Below are 18,819 nucleotides of genomic sequence, written 5' to 3'. Positions count from 1 at the left end.
AGGGTAGCTTTTTTTAGGTCCTGGGAAGTTTCTAAGGTTTTTGGGGCAGGGTACAACCACCTTACCAATAGAAAAAATCAACCCTAGAAAAAATGACCCTCACCAAAAAAAATAACCCCCTCCTCTCAAGTGTCACTCAGGGTCTTTAGGGGCGTAGCCGCTATTTTTATAAAAGATATTAATGTTAGAAACATAATTTTAAGTGACTTCGCCCCTAGCTTCTATAATGCTATGTTTGAGGAAATTAGTCTAGCATTTAAGAAGCTTCTCTGAAATGAACAATACAGTAGGTCAAACAATATTGACATAATTAGCATTAAAAGAAAATCCGGGAATAGTCCCTTTCGTGGCAACGCCCCTTCAGGGGCCATTCGTCGTATTTTAAAAATGGCTTTTATAACTTATTTTAGGTTAAGTTAGGTTATATTGAGTTAGGTGATTGCCCCACAGGGTTAGGCAATTGGCCCCGCAGGGGCTAGAAATATTAGAAAATCTACTGTGAAAAATACGAAAAATCGCCCCTTAAGGTGCGTTGCCACGGAAGGGACTATACCCAAAAATCCTTACTGCTTTATACCAAAGAAAAATTAATTCTAATAGCCTATTTTTTAAAATACTAACTCAAAAGCAAATTCTTTCTTAAAGCTGCATATAACAGATCTATAGTTTTCTACTACTTAACTGTGTTAATATAAGCGATAACATTGGTTAATTTTCAATGACCCAATAGGAAGGTTGCAAAAGACGATTGCGATCTGGAGATACAGTTATTAAACCCTTTCTCCCTCTAGTGTTTTACTCTAATCTGGATTCTGCATATTATACCATATTTCTAAAATCAAGTAACAAACAAAATGTTTGTTGATGGAAAGACAAACATACTACAATTTTACCAAGGTTATCTATGCTTGGAAAAAATAGTAATAAAAAAATGAATAAAATATGAAATAAGATATTTTCAAAATGATTCATAATATCCTAAATAGTTATTTATCGGATCGTATTATAGACAACTTAACTCGGATATTAAAAAGAAAAAATATAAGGTTTAAACGAAATTTGTTAGCCCCGTGCATAATTTTTATATTCGTGCAAAATTGTCTGTAATACGATGGTATACATGATTTAAAAGTACTAGAAAACATTATTCATACACAAAATTAAATGATAAAAATTGTATACGTCATTACTTGACCTTCCTGAAGTATGGAAAATTAAAACAGGATCTAAAAGGATAAGACAATGGGCGATAAATTCTTGATGTACATACCCAACGATGATACACAAAACGACTTCTTCTGTAAATTATGATTAGTGTTTGAAACGTTTGGAAACTGAAATAATGATCAAACAAATCAAAATTCAATATAGTCCCCAAAGTTGGTGAGCCAACGAATTGGGTAACGGTATCAAGAACTTTGGGGACCAATTTATAAAACAGCCCAATGTCACCTCCCTCCCTGTAAATTAAAACAAGACACGGTGGGGCAAAGACAGAATCTAAAGGGATAAGACCGAGCAGTCCTCAAAGTTTTATTATTCGCTGGCTAAACAACTTTGGGAACATTGAGTTGAGTGTTCAAACGTTTCAACCACTAATTTTAATCTACAGAAGGGGTAATTTTGTGTATCATCATTGGTGATATACATAAAAGTATCGGCTATAGTCTTATCCCTTTAGATCCTTGATAAATGAAACATATTGCTCCTTCTGAAAATTAAAATTATTGGTTGAAAAGTTTAAACACTACTTGTTTAGAACTAAACAATCAAAATTTGATGAAAGAAACTAAAGTTTTTGTGACAACAAATAAGATAACCCTGCTATAAAAAGTTTGGGTACTGCTGTCATTAACAGTACTATTTCCCCTCCCTCCCCAAGTATTGCCGATCAACTCGAAACTCGATTTATGTTTCACTACAGGCCTTATCTAATCTTCAGTAGAGATTTTTAGACCAATTTCTGAATATGCTGAAAATCAAAAAAATAGCCACAATTAGAATTTAGCAAGAATGAGAACATTCATAAGAAGCAAAGCAAAAAAATATTTAAAAACATCATAAATATTAGTAAAAACAAACAAAAACATGTCTTCTATCTTTAATAGTAGCTGTGAACATCACATTGCCCCCATTCTTTGACCAATTTATATTCAAATTATAGAGTTGCTTCGCAACTAAAAAGTTGTCATATTTCAGCGAATGTTAAAAAACTTTTCTTCGTCACCCATATTGAAATACATGATTAATTTTAACAACTATTCATATACTTAAATGAAAGATAAAGATAATATTAAAACATTTTTGCAGAAAGGAAGAGGACACTGAGCTGTTTATTACACTAGTCCCCAAAATTTTAGAATAATATTTTCATATTTGTTGGCTTTGCAACTTCGGGGACTTTTATTGAATTTTTAAGGGTTGATTCATTAATTTGAGTGTCCAAACGTTTCAACCATTAATTGTAATCTACAGAAGGGGTAATTTTGTGTATCATCATAAAAAGAGGTAATTTACTCGCTTGTTATCAAGGATAGACGATCAAAATTGTTGGTTGGAAAGTTTCAACATATTCGTGGAACCAACCAATCAAAATTTTAAAAAAAGTATTCTAAGTATTTAGCTAACAAATAAGATAAATTGCATATAAAACCTTGGGTACTGGTGTAATTTACAGTTCCATATCCCTTCCCTCCCTGATAAGTCATCATTTTTACCCTATTTGATTAACTGCCCATCAATCACAAATTAATTTTATGCTTTTTCACTTTTCACGAGGAGATATCAAATATCAAACTGAAATGAAAATCACACTCTTTAAATAGGTGGGTCATCGCATTTGCTTAAAAAAAACATAACCGTTCTGTTGGTTAAAAATATTGCATAAAAACTTTGGACACATCTATATTTTGCAATCAATAAATTAAAGTCCCCAAAGTTATTGAGACAACAAATAAGATATAAAATAATAAGATATAAAACTTTAAAACCAGTGTAATTTACAGTCCAATGTCCCCTCACTCCCAGTTTTAACTAGACGATTCTGAATTAATGCTGTAATCCTTATCAAACTAGAAAATCTGTACTATCTTGCTCCAATGATGATAAACAAAATTATCCTTTCTGTATATTACACTTAGGGGTTGAAACGTTTGAACAATCAACTTAAAAACAAGTAACAAAAAAATTCACTGAAGTCCCCAAAGTTGTTGAGCCAACTAATAAGAAAACGTTATAATAAAACTTTGGGGACTAGTGTAATAAACAGCCCAATGTCCCCTCCCTCCTTGATGCGAAACACAATATTCCACGAAAAAAAAGCATATTAAATGAAATAAATAGATTAAAATCACTGAATGAATACTTTTCTGAACAGGCCCTCGGGGCTTTCAAAACTGGTTTTTATCTTATAATTTTCATTTTGATATCCGTGGAAAGCTGTCTATAATACGATGCGATAAATAACTATTGTAAAGTCTTGATAATTTAATATTTTAGCTTTCTGTCTCACTTACCACTGAACAGAAATTGATCCACTTATTAAAACTATTTTTGAGCAGATACCTCTTTCTAACCAAGATAAATCACCCTCAAAAAATCCAAATAAAAAAGATTGAAATATCATAAAAAATCAAGAATTATGTAGAAATAAGGATGACAACATCCATAAAAGCGAAGCACTTAAATGGTAGGACAAACGGACATGAACACTTATATAGTGTCAGAACTAAATAATCAGAATATAAATATACTAGAGTTGGCTCGATATAACTATCTCCCAATTGGCTAGTTTTCTATATGCATATCTATTTCTCAATAAATCTATTTTCCTCACCCGGCATTACTATCAAAAAGAAAGTAAATATTTAATAATTTAAATGATTTTAAAAAAGATTTTTTAATTCATATATTTTTTACATTACCATCGCCAAAGGGTTAATATGATTACAATTTTAGTTTAATATTTGAACACAAAAAGTGTCGCCACTATCGAATTCTTTTAAAACAGAGTTTTCTTAAATTTATTATATTATAAATTTAAATTATCTTTTTTATGATTAGAAATTAAATACTTCAGTATAATGTAAATAGCAACATGAAATGAAAAAAATGAATTTATTTTTAATAAAGTAAAATAATGGGTCTTATCGTTCTGGGCAATGAGAGTTAATTATGGATTATTGGAGCACTATGAGTTTTAAACATATATTCCTTGGAAAACTTGAGCTCGATTATAGACATTTATTTTCTATATAGATCTGACATGGATCTTGAAGCAATTAAGCAGGCCGTTTTGTACATGTTAAAAATTGGAAGATTTCATTAAATAAAAGTTATTGCAAATATACTTAGTAAATAAGAGTCAAAGCAAAATTGTAAGTAAATTTGTTAAAAAACTACAGGATAATGTTTATGGACATACTTACATATCTAGGACTTGATTATAGAGTTGCTTCGCTTATAACATTATACTTTATTGTCCCAGGAATCGATATACCAAAAATCAGATCAATCGGATGATTAGATCACATACAAATTTGTTGTGAAAAAAGTAAAAAAAATCAACATGTTTAAAATGGACGTACGGAAATTTTGGTAATGATTATAGAGTTACTACGCTTTCTATATCGTACCTAACGACTAAAGGAATCACCATGCAAAATTTGAAATCGATAGGACAATTCTAACATGCCTAAATTAACGAAAAAAAGCTAACCGTTACGTACGGACGGACCGATCCTAATTATAGAAAAGCTTCGCTTTTAAAAAATGGTGTAAACATAGGGTATATATAACAACACAAGCGTGCATAATAAATAAAAACACCTTTTTAAGTTACTATGTACAATTTTATCACATATTTTCAGGGAGGGAGGGGATAATGCTCTGTAAATTTTACTGGTACCCAAAGTTTTATAACCACGTCTTCTTATTCTTAGACACAAAAATTTTGATTGGTAGGTTACAAACCTAAACTTGTCAGTCAATAATTTTAATCTACATAAAGGGTATTTTTGTTTATTATCATTAGGGATGTATATAAATTTATTGTCCATTGTCTTATCCCTTAAGATCCCTGAATTGAGGTCAATTCTATACTAGAATAAACCGCATACTATTAATAAAAACGTACAAAGATAAATATTAAGATAATTAAATTTTTAAGAATCCTTAAAAATTTTCAAAAAAGTGTTATATTTAAAAACATAATCAAAAACAGCCAACCACCCCTTTGACTGCACAACATTTTTCTTACTATTAATGTCGGGCATCTGACATAGCAGCAGTAGGTAAAACTTGAAGAACTTCAGCTATTACATAGTTTGGCAAGAGATTCGAACCCGCCATCTGCCAAACGACGAGCTATATGAAACTATAAACAGAGGGTGGGAACCCTGTGCCGGCTTTCAATTGGGCATTTGAATATCAGCCGTCGGAAATATTAACACAGCCAAGTTGCTAAATAAGAGAAAAAAAGAATTTGCTAGCAAACGTAAAAGTAACTTCATGGCTAAAAAATTTCTGAATAAATGTCTCTGTTCTTAAATATTAGCTCGTAACACCTGTATTTTCATATCAGGAAAAAAACAGGGATCTTAAGGGATAAGACTATGGAAGATAAATTGATGTACATTCCCAATTATTATAAACATCATTACTCCTTCTCTAGATTAAAATCATTGGTTGAAAAGTTTAAACACTTTTGATTTGGATGAAAATTCGATGAAAGTACCCAAAGTTTTATAGTCAACAGATCAGATAGTTTTAAAATAACTTTGTGTACCAGTGTAATTTACAGTCCAATGTCCCCTTCCCTTTCTGAAGACAAAATAACAATTTAATTCTTAATAGGGAAATAAGACCGTAAATTAAACTGGTGGTACCCAAAGTTTTATCTTAAAAGTTGGCTCCAAAAAGTTTTGATTGGTTGGTTCCATACCTAATTTTTTTGCTTATTATCCTTGGGGATGTATGCCAAATTATCGTCCATTGTCTTATCCCTAAGAATCTTTGGGTTTTATAGAGCGCATCATTTAATACTTTAAAAGTTTAAATCGCAACAATTATTGGGTTTCTTATTGGATGACTTTACAAGAATAGTTATTTATCGCATCGTATTATAGACATCTTTCCGCGGACATTTAAAAGAAAAATTAAAAACTATTTTATTTGGATCCGAGGGACCGAAGGTCCGGGCTAACAAAAATTCGTATTCATTTTATGATTTTTATTTTAATATTCGTGGAAAATTATCTGTAATTTGATGCTGTACAGGGTTTTTCAGTATGGCTGAGAACCTTTTTTAGTCCACCGGATAATAATCGGTTTCGAAGCCATACTTTAAAACAAGTTACAGCGAGATAAATCAAGAAAAAAAAACTAAAAATTTATTGACGTAACAAGTTTAAAAGAAAAATGTATTGCTAAAAAGCATCAGTTCATTGCAAAAAAAGTCTAAGTAAACCAGGGATTTTAAGGGATAAGACAATGGACAATAAATTGATATACCCCAATAATGATAAACAAAATTACCCCTTTTACAGATCAAAACCATTGGTTGAAAAGTTTAAACATTTATAAATTGGAACCAACCAATGAAAGGTATCCAATGTTTTTAGCCAACGAATAAAACAATGTTTTTAAAACTTTGGGAACTAGTGTAATTAACAGTCCAATGTCCCCTCCCTCTTGAATCGCTAGAACGTGTTTATCATTGGATATTTTTAAGAAAAACTTTTAAAATTACTTTTTGAGAAACTTATCTAAGCCTTAAAAAGTAGAAACTAGAGTGGAAACTTTTACTTTTTAACTAACACCTATTTACTAGTTATATGTAATATACAATACACAGGGAGGGAGGGGATATTGGACTGGTTACTGCACTAGTCCCCAAAGTTTTATAATATTTTTTTCTTTTTCGCTGGCTTACCCCACCTTAGGGATTTTATTGAAGTTTGATTGGTTGGTTTATTAAGTTTAGTTTCCAAACGTTTCAAACACTAATCGTGATCTGTAGATGGGGTAAATTTGTGTATCAGAATTGGGGATGTACGTCAATTTATCTGCTATAAAGGTTCCGTGGTTTGTGAGATCTTAACGTACAGACAAAAAAAAACCTAATTTTGACATTTTGTACTCTTTTACGTTTCGTTGATTTTTTTAGGACAAGATAATTAATGTACACCATAACATATAAAGTTTTATAACTTAATGGATATAGAATACTTGGATAATGGATATATATTGACAGACAGGGGAAAATTTTCGTCAATTTAGGTTGCTAATATGAACCAATTTATTGGTTCATCCAGTAGGAGGGGAGGGCATGGGGTAAAAGGATGTAGAAGAGGGGTATCTTTATTTTAGCCAGCTTAGATTATCACTTTATTAGAGTACATAAAAATCTAATGCAACATCCAAGTAATTATATATCCACTCATAACTAGAGGGAAAATTTTGGTGAAAGTTTTTTCCTAGATTTTTTTCACTTGTAAAAAGTAACAAGCTTATTCTAACAATAATTATATATTTATTTTTTAAAATGCTTAAAATAGCATATTTATTTAATTTAATTACTAAAGATATAATTTAAAGTCACTTTTAACAACACAAAAAAAAGGATTAAAAATTCGATGTTAGCTCTAACGCACTGTTTGACATACTACAGAAAAAAACTAAGCGCTAAAAATCAGCGGTTTAAGAATTGATATTTATGTTCAAAAATTTACTTAGAACTCCTACTTAGAACAAAGATAAAATTGACCTAAAACAGGAAAAAAAAAATACCATAAATAGTGCATTTATAAAACACTAACAATATTTTAGAAAAATAACAATAAGGTGAAATACAGAGAAAATATTTAGAAAAAAGTGTAATTTTCAAAATTGATTACAATCATTAGAAAATCATTGTAATACTAGAAATAGACATACAATTTGAAAGGTCATATGTCAATAATTCTTTAAATATGACATCTTTGTTAGATAGCTAATCCAATCAAATCATGTTTAAATTTTAAAAATTCTCTAATAAAATAATATATCCTATTATATGAAGCTTAAGATTTCTATATTTAGTAAACAGATTGGGATCTTCATTATAAGAAAGCTTTTTGTTTGTCCTGGGATGGTTTTAGGCTATATTCTTTTTTATATTAGACTTGTAATGGTTTTAGGCTATTTTCTACTCCCTCCCCAACTCCCAAAGATTTATAATAACATTTTTTTTATTAATTGGCTCAACAACTTTAGGGACTTTTGAATACTGAATTTTGATGTTTGATTCATGAAGTTAAGTGTTCAATCGTTTCAACCACTAATTTTAATCTACAGAAGATGTAATTTTGTGTATTATCCTTGGGGATGTACATTAATTTATCGGCCATTGTCTTATCCCTTTAGATACCTGGCAGTTATTAAATGTAAATTTTCGTGTGTATTTACCTATCCTTTGATTCATGTGGCCTAAAACAGGTAGATTTTTACTCGCGTATTTTCTATAATAACTCATACATACAGTGTGGCCATGAAAAAAACTTTAAATTTTGTCATTGTTTCCAAAAAGAGGGAGGGGACAATAGGCTTTTTATTACACTAGTCCCCAAAGTTTTATAATAACGTTTTCTTATTCGTTGCTTAACAACTTTGGAGACTATGGTAAATTTTTATTGGTTGATTCATAAAGTTTAAAGCTGTTTTTTTCTACATTTTAAACATCCAGTATTTATGTTACAAAGTAGAAAGATACTGTTTGTATATCTGTTTGAAGCTTAAGATCTCGATAACCACTGAATTCATAATATTTTCCATAATAACTCATACATACAGAGTTGCCATGAAAAAAAACATTAAATTTTACAAATTTTTTCATATTAATAAGCTGTATTTATGATTCAAAGTAGAATGATGAATGTCTGTCTGTTTCAAGCTTAAGATCTCGGTAACCACTGAATAGATTGGGATGTACTTTTCAGGGAACGAATTTTTGACAATAATCTTAATGGATAAGACAATGGACGATAAATTGATATACATCCCCAACAATTCTAACCAAATTTACCAATCATGTAGATTTAATTTTTCGTTTAAGTTCTGTACACTGCTAGTTTGTGTACTAACCAATTAATAATCAAAGCCAACAAATAATATTTATAAAACTTTGGGTACCTATAAAATTTACAATATTATAATATATTGGTTTGGCCACATGATTCTAGCGTAAAAAGTGACTTTACGCAAAATATCCTTTAATGCAGGGAGAAGGGACATTGGACTGTAAATTATACTAGTACCCAAAGTTTAAAACAAAAAACTTTGGATACTCTGAGTGAATTGGTCGATTACAAACTGGTAATTTCCAAACATTTCAAACATTCCATTGTCTTATCCCTTAAGATCCCTGATATTGTAATGCAAATTCTTTTATACCAACCCGGACGTATAAAATATGTTTTCACGATAAACAAGAACAAAATTGACCATAGGATCTCGCTAATAGTTTAACCGATATGGTTCTCCTTTACAGGGTAGCTTCTCATAGGTCTTGGGAAGGGTTTTAACTATCTTCAACCTCCCATTAAAAGATTCATTCCCCCCAAATTTTCTTCCTACAACTTAAATTTTATATGGGAGGGGGGGTAATTGACTTTTCTGAAGTTTTTGAATGAATAAAATGCAATACTTGAAAAGTTAGTCATAGAGTAACTATATTTGCAAAATGACCAAAATTTTACAAATGTGGTTAAAAAAAGACCGTAAAATTTTACGAGACATTTTTTTTGTAAATTGTATTTCCTTGTTATGTAGCTAAAAGACTGATTGTCTGTGCATTAGGATCTCTGAAACTGCTCATATCATTTATTAAAAACGAATTTAAAATGTAAAAGGGTAAAAAAAGTAGTATACAATGTAATTCATTTTTATAAAATACATACTTAATAAATTTACCTATGTGATGTTTATTGATTTTATAAGCAAAGCTACTCTATATTTCGAAATGCCAGCCGTCAGTCAGTATGTAAAAAACGGAATGGGGTAGTCTAATTGCATGCTATTCAAGATAGACAGCTGATTTTTTTGTTGAAGATTCCCTGTACCAATGAGCATCCAGTTTCTAATTAACTTGGTCCGACTGTCTATCGCCCATGCTACAAAATTAATGTTTTACAATCATACATTAAGTTTTCGTGATTTACTCGTTTTGAGATTCTCAGAACATCTACTCTATATCTCACTTTGTCCGTCAGTTAATCTATGGTTTTTTGTGCTTCGCTATTTAGGGATGTTGTCATCCTTGTTTTTTATATATATCATTTTTTAAGTGAGCGAAGCTGTCTTATTATTACGTACGACAGGGTGTAGTATTATAAGCGAAAAATCTCTACAATAAGACCTGAAAAAAAGTATGTCCTTAAACAATATTTAAACAATTTTTGTAGCAAATTTATAAACAACTTTGTTTTTTTATATTATATTAAAACTCAATATTCTGCTAGTGTTAATGTTTGTGTGTCTGATTTTAGAAGTTATGGATGTTGTCATCCTTGTTGTAAAAAAAATTATTCTGTATATTTTGTAAAAAAAAAACTGCATGACAATTAATTTATTAGCTTTAATCAATTATTTTAGTTCCAAATTTCCTTGCTTTCATAATAATAATTAATAATCGCATCGTATTATAGACAGCTTTCCGCGGATAATAAAATAAACAATTTTAAGATTTAAATCAGTATTGTTAGCCGCGAGGGGCTGGAGACCCGGGTTAACAAAACCGGTATTAATCTTCTGATTTTTAATTTTTTAATTCGTGGAAAACTGTCTATAATACAATGCTATGTATGATTTTTCAGTATGGCTGAGAACCGGTTCTAATCCAGCGGATATTAATCGGTTTCGAAGCCATACTGGAAAAACTATTAATTTTACAGACCACAGAAATGTACATTTGAATTATAAACTACATGATATATTTTAAGTACATTTCTGAAAGCAAAGCTTTTCCATAATTAGGGTTGTCTGTACGTCCGTCCTTACGGCACGGAAAGCTCTTGGGGTGTTCAAACTGTCCTATCGATTTCAAACCTTAAATGATGATTTCTTTGTCAACTAGGTACAAATAATAGAGAAAAGCAACTCTATAATCATATACCTAAAAGTCCGTATGTCCATTTTCAACATGATAATCTTTAAATTTTTTACTACTTTTTAATTAAATTTTGATTCCTACTACGAGTAGGCATTATGTTACAATCGAGTATATAAAGTAATGTAAATATATATCCTTTTTTGTCTGTTTGTACCGAAGGATCTCACTAATCGCTAAACATATATGGTTCTCCTTTACAGTGTGGCTTCTCATAGGTCCTGGAAAGTTTTTTTAAAAACTATTTTGGGGGAGGGTACCACTATCCTCGCAGCTGCTAGTCTGAAATAAGATACCAGCGCATGCGGTCCTAGTATCTAGGGGCCCTGTTTTCAAAATTTATTCAGAGAGACCTAGGTCTAAAAATGAAGGCCTAAGAGGCCTAAGTCCTAAAACCTTGGACCTATGTGAAGTTACCCTATAAAGGGAAACTCAATCATATAAGTAGTAATTAATTTTAAGCTTGAGACAAAAATACATTCTTTATATAAGATTTTAAAAATATTTGTTTTAAAACATACTTTTGACTTTTGCTTCAAATTAAAATAATTAATTTTGTAATCATCAATGACGCCACACATCTCTATCTTTCTTTAGCTTTTAAAAAGCAAATAAAATGATTAATAACAAGGATATAAAAAACTGTATTTATGATACAAAAAGTAGAATTGAAATAGAATTTTAAACAATCTATGCTTGGAGAACTCGAGCTTAATTATAGACGTTTATTTCCTTTATAGATCTGTCATGGATCTTGATGCAATTAAGCAAGACGTGTTGTAAATGTTTGATATTAGACGTTCTCGTTGTTGTCACAAATATAGGTATTAAATAATTTTATACATTAGTATCTCAGCAATGTTTGATACTGATACAGTGATAATTCTGCCATTTGTGAGAACTAGATAAACTTGTAGGTTTAAAACCAAGCGCAAGGATCTTAAGGGATAAGCCAATTTACGTTAATTTGATCATAAAAAACAAAACTCATTTATATTTTAAAAGTTTTGACAATACTAGTTTTATACATCAAGTTTAAACAAAAATACCCACAATTTTAAAACGAAGGAGCAAAATGTCTCATACAACTTTGGGTACTAGTATCATTTACAGCCAAATGTATCCTTTAATGTAAAGTAGTAATTTTTTTTGGTTTATCTACCAAGATTTTGCTAACCACTGGACCAATTGAATTGAAATTTTTTGGGGGAAGCATAAAATGGCTCAAGGCATGGTACTTTTTAAAATCTATTTTTTCTGCCCCTCCCTTTCCCTTTGAATAGAAGGCCTTTAAGTGCTAGTTATTTAAAACACTATAATCTATTTTGACTATGACAATCAGACGGTGACCCCTAAAATGGTGGGTCCGGCTCTCTGGCACATCTCAAATTTGGCAAACTTAAAATTTTGCAACGCCTTAGTAGAAATAAATTAATTCATATTTAGAATATATACATTCTGTATTAAAAAGCAATTAAAATTATCAAGAAATTTAATTTTGTATAACAAAAATATCAATTTGATTTTAAAAATTAGCGATGACATCGCAGACAACTTCGTATGAAACTAATGTAAAAATTCGAGTTACATCTAGGATGTCATGACACTTTTTTTAGTAGCGAAGCTACTCTATTTCCAAAATGTCCATCTATACTCAACTTTGTCATAAATGGAGTAGGGGAAAGGTGATTTCTCAGCTACTATTCAAGATAGACACCTGAAACTTCTTAACACCATTCATATAATCATTTTTGAAAACAATGGCAGTTGTAGGTAGCTTTACCCCTTCCTTTTTTGAGTGGGGAGGAGGGTGACGGGCGTTGAACGCTTCCTTTAACCTTTTATATCATCTTCTATTACTGCAAGAAGGTTGTGTGCATATTCCCTGGTTGTTAAAAAATTTCCGACCGTAAGTCGTTACCTTGATAAAACAAACACAAACAACTGAGAGTCCACATCTCCATCCTTGGGGTTACAGGATGTGAACAAACAAGGCAGGATCATACAGGTGAAGAACAAAAATATTTTTTTTACTTAAACAAAGCAATTTACATTACCAATATATTAAAAGATTCTATAGTAGTCCATCTCAATTTAAAATATTGGTTTTAAAGTCATTTTCAGGTTTTGGGTATGACCTGCATAAAACTTTAAATGGCTCCTATGAAAGCAATTTTAGAATAAGATAATTCTATTTTTAAACTCCAAGCTTAAACTAACATGTTAACATGACATATTAAAATGTCATAAAAATCTGCCGCTATTTTCCCACCAACCGCTAACTGCAGTGGCAGACAGCTTCCAAGTACACCACTGAAGTTTATATTTTGAGAATTCTAATACAAAATAAACTTTTTTTGGGAAAAATTGCTCTTCTACCCTCAAAAATAAAGAAAACTACAGCAGCTTAAAATCTTTAAAAAGGACCTAACAAGGATGACAACATCCATAAGTAGCGTGGCACAAAAATCGTGGATGGAATTACATACAAGTAGAATGAAAGAGTATTATTTAAAATCAAGAAAAGATTCACTGGAAAAAATAAACACAAAACCTTATTTTATTTTGTATGATGATTGACATACCAACAGTCAAAGTAAATTACATGCTGGATTTAATTTAGATATCCATAACTAAAAAAAATTTGAAAATCGGACCATAAACACCAAAGTTATGGTGAAAAATTTGAAAAATTCAAATATAGCCTAAAACCTGCTTAAAAGCAGTCCGACCGCCATGCATGTGTTAAAGTTAATTATGCTCGTTAGTGATGGGAATGTTGACAAAAAGTTTCAGCCTTCTATCTGTCATAGGAGCCGAGAAAATCACGTTCCCCCCACTTTGTCTCTAACCGACATACGGACATTTTGAATTATAGAGTAGCTTCGCTACTAAAAACAAAGTTTGTTGAGTAAAAGGGTAGGAAATACAGAAATTCTTTATAAAACAAACACTCTTTTAGACGGACTAAAAGACATTTTAAAGGACGCCTGCAAGAAATAACACGCTTTAACTGCTAAAAGACTGCCACAAGAAGACCCAATACCCCAAATTATAAGCCTTCAGCTTCAATAACAAAAAAGTTCTAGGCATTTCAAAATAGCATTTTATGTACAATGGAATTTTTGAAAGATTTCCAATGCTCATAAAAGAAAAAACAATATTAAATTACGTTGCCTAGACATAAAATTATAACCTTATCTTTGTCAGAAACTTAGATTGCCTGTAACTGATTACATTTTTACAATAAAAACACCACATTTCATAGTCAAAATCTATGAAAAAAATTCGATTTAAATTGCATTTTTAAACGAAAATCATAGCGGAAACAAAGGGGTAAACTAATACAAGCTTAGCTGTGATTGGTTGTTAAGCTGATGCAGCCTTCTGATTGGCTACAGTACATTCGGTACAACGCAAGTAAAACTTAATTTTTTTTAATGATTTTGACTATAAAAATGGGTATTTTTATTTTAAAAATATAATTAGTTACTGGAAACCTAAATTTATGACAAAAATAAGCTTTTAATTTTGTTTCTAGGCTACGTAGTTTAATTTTAAAGTTTTCAACATGAGCATTGCAATTCTTTCAAAATTTCCATTGTACATAAAATGTCATTTTAAAATGCCTAGAACTTTTTTGTTATAGAAGCTGAAGGCTTCAAATTTGGGGTATTTGGTCTACTTGTGGCAGACTTTCAGCAGTTAAAGCGTGGTATTTCTTGCAGGCTTCCTTTAAATTATAGAGTAAATTGCAATCAAATAAAAGATTCATTTTTCAGCTTAATTTATTCCTGCATACATTTAAAAAAAACCATTTCTATAATTTGGGTCGGTCCCTCCGCCCGTACGTCCGTCCATACGAATTAAAAAGTGTAGCAACTCTACCAAGAAAGTCTGTACGTTCATTTAAAACAAGCTGATTTGTAACTTTTTTGACACCATTTTTTGTATGATATAATCATAAAAATCGACATTTTAGAATTGTCCTATCAATTTCGAATTTTGCATGATGATTTCTATGACAGTTAGGCACAATTTAGAACAGTTTTGTACGAATAAGAAAGCGTAGCAACTCTATATTATCTATCAGAAAGTCAGTAACTCTATTAAAAGATGCTGTTTATCCTTTTCATCTGGTATTTGGAATAATTATTCCTAGGAAAATAAGTTAAAGTATTATAAGCAAGGCATCTCTATAATCAAATCCTAAATATGAAAGTATGTCCTTTTACTGTTTCCTATATTTATGCAATTTTACAAAAAATGTATGTACAATTTTGTTTAGACTTAGAAATTAATGTTCATGACTTATTGTTTGACTGTCCTTCCTTCTGATATAAGAGCTTTGCTTTTATGGATGTTGTCATCCTCGTTTTACTTTAAAGTGAACACATTTTATATCCTGCGAATAAATTGACGCTTAAGCTAAAGTCACTCGTTACTGTTGAAATGAAAGATAATCAGAAATAAAATATGATTACAATTTACATATATAAAAAATCAATATTTTTCAATCAATCAAAACTGTTTAATTATTGGTGGTGAATTAACCACTTTTTGGTACACCCCCCTTGAAACGCCTCTATTATTCTACATTCAAATTGATAATAGTACACAAGGTTATTAGGTACATTGTTGTATTGATTTTTTAAAAGAAAAAAGAAATTCAATTTTAAAAGATAATTTAATAACAACCTTTCGAGATTATATTAATCAATAATAATTTTTAGATTTTTTTTATTTAATTAAATTCTTTGAAATTTTGTCGATAGTTCTCAGTGAGTAAACATACAAAATGAATGTTGTTATATATTTTTGACTTTAAACGAGGATGACAACATCCATAAAAGTGAAGCACTAAAACGGTAAGACAAACGGACATTAACACTTGTATAGTATCTGAACTGAATAATCAGAATTTAAAAGTTTTAGAGTCGAAGCAAAATTGTAAGTAAATTTGTTAAAAAACTGCTTGAAGCAGGATAATGTTTATGGACATACTTACATTAATGGACTTGATTATAGAGTTGCTTCGCTTATGATATTGTTCTTTGTTGTCCCAGGAATCAATGTACAAAAAATCAGATCAAACGTATAATTAGAACACTTGAAAATTTGTTGTTAAAAAAGTAGAAAAATCAACATGTTTAAAATGGACGTACGGACATTCTGGTAATGATTACAGAGTTGCTACGCTTTCTAAATCGTACCCAGCTACTACAGGAGTCATCATGCTAAGTTGAAATCGATAGGACAATTCTAACATGCCTAAATTAACGAATAAACGCTATCTATCTCGGACGGACGAACCGACCCTAATTATAGAAAAGCTTCGCTTTTAACAAATGCTTTAGTTAAGACAAATTAATTGTACCAAATAAATTTTTTAGTAGAAGAACTACTCTATAACTCAAATTTTAATGTGTTCGTCTGTAAGAATTGGTATTTGAAAAAGCTAAAGATTTTAACTGCTACACAATAAAGATGGCTAAATTTTTATGGAAAAATTATGGTTTTCCTCAAAGGGACTAGTTGAGCAAAGAACACCGCCAACACTTTTAATTACAAATAAATTGAAAATAATGAATTCTGAAATTTTTAAAGTGAAGCTTCTCTATAATTATGGTCGATCGGTCAGTCTGTCTGTCCGGCCGTGACGGTTAGCTCTTTTTGTTAATTTAGACATTTTTTCTTATCAATTAAGAATTTTGTATGTTGATTCCTATATAAGTCAAGTACGATTTAGGAAGCATAGCATCTGTCAAGTAAATGTTACTAGAATTTCTGTATGTCCATAACATGTTGATTTTAAACTTTTTTTGCGATAGTTGGCGATAATTGGAATAATGATTCATAAGACAACATTGTACAGTGTTATAACCGAAGCTTCTCTATAATTAAGTCCTAAAAATGTAAGTATGTCCTTAAACAGTATCCTGTATTTAAGCAGTTTTATCTTCTACAAATGTTGATGTGCGTTTGACCTACCACCTCAGATCTTTGTATTTATGGATGTTGTCTACCTTGTTATCATTTCATAAAATCATAATGTTATTATAATTTATTGTATATGCACAAATTTATATCCAATAATATTAACCGTACCTAACCTCTCTGGGGGGCCTTAACCCTGCCAGGATTACTCAATATTTCCTAAACTAATCTAACTCAACCTAACCTAACCTAACCCCTGGGAAGGGGGGTAAACCCTGGAGGATTTCTGTTATAACTAACATAACTAAACCTAACCTAACCTAATTTTACTGAGCCAAACTGAATCTAACCCCTGCGGAGAGTTCAAACCCATTAGGCAACTCAATATTATCTGACCTTACCTAACCTTACCTAAACCCTGCAGGGAGCCCTAATCCTGCTAAGCTACTCTATATTATCTATTCCTATCTAAATAAACCTAACTTAACCTAAACTAACCACTGCAGGGGACCCTAACCCTTTTGTGATACTTAATATTAATTAAACTAGCCTAACCTTACCTAATTCAATCTAAAATAGCCTGTCTCCTGGAAGCAGCTCTAACCCTGCAGGGTTACCCAAGATTATCTTACTAAACCTACCCTACCTAACTCTATCCTAACCCCTAACCTAACGGGTCTACTCAATATTATCTAACATAACCTAGCTTAGCTTAGCCTAACCTAATCTGACTTAATCTGTCCTAACCTAACCCTACGGATGCTCTAACCCTTCAAGGGTACTTAACATTAACTAAACTAACCTAACATAGCCTAACCTAACCTAACCCAACCCATGTGGAGGGCCCTAACTCTGCGGGACAACTCAATATAACCTAACCTAATTTAATTTAACCTTGTTTAACCTAATCTAAACCCTGTGGGAGGCCCTGACCCTATGGGGCTACTCAATTTCATCTAAACTAATCCCTGTGGAGAGCCCTCACCTTGTTTAACCTAACCTTACCCGTGCAGGAGGCCCTAACTCATCGGGGCTACTAAATTTATTTCTAACTTTACCTCACCACTGTGGAGGGCCTCCAGGGCTTTAATCTGATAATTTTTCATTTTTAATATCCGAGGAAAGCTGTCTATAATACGATGCATTAAGTAATTATTACTCAGCTTTAAAAGAAATCAGATTTCAAGTCTTTAACTTCCCTCATGTCCAATTGTTGAAATTTTGAAAGTTTTTAAAATCTGCCGTTTGAATCATATTGTTTGTTACATCTATATTTAAACCTTTAAAGATTTTACTTTTCTATATACCATTTCAAAATTAATTTATGATATACATTTTAATCTACAACATTCAAATATAATTTTTTTTTCATAAATAACATTTTCTACTTTTCATCCCTATTGTCCTTAAAGTGTTAACACAGTATAAACTTTGTACTTTCCCCCCCAACTAATTTGTCTAACTACGCCTCCCACAGTACAAAACTGTATAAAAAGTCGTAAGAAATTAAGACGGAAAAAACTCGAGATATTTGTCATGCACGTAATACGTGGACCCACCATTTTAGGAGTCACCAATCAGACAAATAAAGTATAGAGTAGCTACGCTACTAGAAATACCGTAGCATTTTTTTATCTTTAGCTTGAATGTTTTTCAATATACTTTGTAAATATGTAGATTTTATATAAGGCGAATTAAATAAAGGTTTGTTTATACTCATATAAAAGTAACAGGATGTC

This window comes from Acartia tonsa, chromosome 13 (genome assembly GCF_053477335.1).
Source record: "Acartia tonsa isolate MP-2025a chromosome 13, ASM5347733v1, whole genome shotgun sequence".
Lineage (NCBI taxonomy): Eukaryota > Metazoa > Arthropoda > Copepoda > Calanoida > Acartiidae > Acartia > Acartia tonsa.
Note: the sequence above shows the minus strand (reverse complement) of the source record.